The sequence below is a fragment of the Ursus maritimus genome, unplaced genomic scaffold, assembly GCF_017311325.1.
Source record: "Ursus maritimus isolate PB19 unplaced genomic scaffold, ASM1731132v1 scaffold_2, whole genome shotgun sequence".
Lineage (NCBI taxonomy): Eukaryota > Metazoa > Chordata > Mammalia > Carnivora > Ursidae > Ursus > Ursus maritimus.
Window position 1 is genome coordinate 90,072,059 of NW_024424452.1, and position 3,405 is coordinate 90,075,463.

At 40.5% G+C, this 3,405-nt stretch overlaps 1 pseudogene; it reads right to left on the reverse strand.

Annotated features, from left to right (window-relative positions):
- Positions 1-2,793: 2,793 nt before the first annotated feature.
- Positions 2,794-3,201, reverse strand: LOC103672522 (annotated as a pseudogene).
- Between the last annotated feature and the right edge of the window lie 204 nt (positions 3,202-3,405).

The window sequence follows — 3,405 nt, forward strand, 5'->3', positions numbered from 1 at the left end:
CGTATATTCGTGTTGCATTATACACATCTTATGCTCCTATCTATATTCTCTTGGCACTACCTGTTTCCCAGACCCTCAGCAACTTCCTCCATTGCAGCTGCTGCTAGATCTTGGAGTCTGAAGCGTGATTTTATATCTGAGGCTAAACAAACAACATGTCTGGAGTCCTGGTTCCTCCCACTATTTCCAGACTTAGAAATGAGAAGCACATATCACATGGAGTAGGATCTGGCTTCCCCAAAGCTGCCAAAGGGACCAGGTGATAGAACTTCTTAAGTATTGATGAGTCAACTCCCAAGCAAACTGTGACCGACTAGAAGCAGAAGATGAAGGAGAGCTGTCAGATAAATCTCATCTCACTTCTTCCCCCAGATGGGCTTTTAGATGCAGGATTTTGCCATGCTATCTGTCCAAACAATGCTACACATGGTCAAGCAGGTGCACAGCTGATGGAATGGCTGTCTCTTTGTGGCTTTTTGTGAAGCAGTGGTCAGCATGCTAACACATCATCTTGAATTTGCTTCTCACTGTTCTCTGCCACACTTCTTCTTTTCTCACTCTAGTTACCCTGGGGTTCTCTTTTCAATAAAGCATCAGCACTTAAACCTTGTGTCAAGCTTTATTTTCAAGGGAATTCAAGGAAGGACATCTGTGTCATCTGTGTATGTGTATATAATTATATTAATACAAATATAGTTTATATATATAGTTATATATAATTATATAGAGATATATGATTTATCATATGTATAATCATTTATTTCCCTTTACTACTCTGTATAAAATGCTATTCACATAAAAGTACTGTACAGTGACATTACAACGCAAGATAGTAATACAAAGAATTTATGAATCCCAGAGGTTCGTTTATGGTTTTGTTCTGCTTTTTGCTAGTGGAAAAAAGCTTTACACAAAGTAATAAATACGAACTTGGTAAGATGCCAGCCATAAACTTTGGGAAATGATCAGTAACAACACTGATCCTTTAGGAAAGTAGGGTTTGAGACTCTCAAAATTACATATAAATGAGAAGAGCACCTTGAAGACTTTCAGCTTAAACTCTTTTTTCTCTGAAATGTGGCGAGGCCTGAAAGCCACGCTCTGCCTTGGGCGCTCAGCTAATAGCAGAAGCACATTTTAAAATAAATGTCCGCTTGGTAGCTCTCTACACGAGTGCTACTTTATGTCACATTGGGTCGACAATAAGGTAAATGCCATTTGTATTATATTTTCACAGCTTAGCAAAACAATACAGCCTTTTTAAATGATTTTGCTTTCATCCTTCTTATCGCTCAATTCTAAATAAAAGCATGCATATTCTAAATAAAGTCAATGCCCCCAGAGGCATCAACGCCCTTACTTGTAGGTACAAACCAGGGTTTGATGAGAGCAGGCTTCCACCAATGGCTGTAGGAAGAAATGTTCACTTAGGAGAAGATGCTGTGGTCATGAGATCAGCCCACGTGGAGGTGAGGCTGAGAGGATGTGCACACAGATAGCACAGACATCAGGTACCATTTTAGTAATTAACGAGCAGGGCCAATTTTCTCTTTGACATTCTTCTATTTAATATAGCATATAATTGAAATTGAAGTATACCTCCAATGCCTGCTGGACCCACCTTCCCCGCAGAAATCTTATTGAAGTGAACCTTCAATCCAATGCCATACTTTTGTGAGCCCAAAGCCTTGCCTTCTGCAGATTCCTGACAGTTGACAGCCTTAAGTATTTCTATTTCTTGGTCACCTCCCTAGAATTGCAGAGTCCAACCTCTATACCAGTTTCCACTGAAGTTCTATGTGAGTTGAGTGGATTTAAGACTTAAGGGATCAGGAGAGGGGCACAGGTCACACTGCCTCACCATCCGCCATCTTGCCCACTAGACTCCACACACTCCCTCCCATTCCATGCCTTGAAACCAGCTCACAAATGTGGCCCATTTTCTCTCTCACTCAGAAGAGGTCCATCCATACTTCATTCTTAAAGGCTTGGCTTTGCCTAACAAAATTGGTTTTGTACCTGTCAAGAGTTTTCATATAAGCTACTACCTTTTTTCTCCATATCATTAAATAAGAATATAAAATTTTCTCTGTGTGACTCAATAAAATTATTTTTGAAAAAAAATGTGGTCGTAAACATTTTATTTTTCCTGAACTATCCCTTGCACAGAATATAAGGCCCATGGTAGACTAGCTCAATTCCCCCTTTTAAACGCTTACATTGTTCAAAGTATTTTTCCCCTTTAAAGTCATTATATTTATATTTTCCCTTTATTTTTTATGATTTTTGATTAATGTATACCTCTTCCCACCAGGATGTAAACTCCAAGAGCATAGCAACCAAGTCTATCTTGCTTGGTACTGAATCATTGGTATCCAGTAATTAGCCTGGCACAAAAGATGATCAATGCGTTTGTTCAATGAATGAATGAAATTATATCTGCAAACTTATTAATTTCATCTTGCATATGCAGAAGAAAAAATTATAGAGAAAAGCAAAAACCAAAGGTCCAGAAAAGTGAATTGTCTTGCCCAACTCACGCAGCTAATTGATAGCAGAGCGCTTTAATGAGTTTGCCATGCCTGTCCCTCAGCCTTCTTGTGATTTTAGACGGTAAATTCATTGTCATATTACATTTATAAGCACTCTTTTAAAGCTAGTGTTTTCTCTCAAACACATGTGCTTGACTAAAGAAATACCAAAGAAGTCTGGTCATAGGATTCCCTGATTCTTTTTTTTCCCCCACAGTTTTATGGTTTTAACACAAATACGACGTGCACATCAGCTGTCTTTCTATTCCTTTCCTTCACTGCACAACCTAGCATTGGGACTGGTGACTCTGATGGCCAGCTGGGCTGCTCTTTCCACAATGGCTTTGCGGATCTTGGAGGAGACACTGTGAGCAATCTCTGCACGGTGAGATTTGTTGCACGTCAACAGCACTTCAAGCTCCTTGACGCTGTGAATGAGGAACTTCCGGAAGCCACTGGGCACCATGTGCTTTGTTTTCTGGTTGCTCCCGTAACCAGTGTTGGGCGTCATGATCTGGTCCTTGAATCTTCTGTGCACCCTATTGCCAATGCTTCTGGGTTTCTGCCAGTCACACTTAATTTTGATTTATCCATCTGACTGGTGCTGGAGGAACTTCTTGGTCCTCTTTTTAATGATCTTGGGCTTCCAGGGAGGTCTGAAGGCGGCCATGATGCCAAGTAGGAGATGGCTGCCATCTCAGCAGGCAGTGCCAAGGAAGGAGGATTCCTTGACTCCTATTTTCCTGTTGAGAGATACCAAATCCGTTTATATCTTACCCTGAAAAATGATTTTTCTTGCCTATCCCTCCCACCCCCACCCTTGGAAATCAGTACTTGAAAATGCTTCTGTTATTTCCACTGGAGCTTTGAGTGA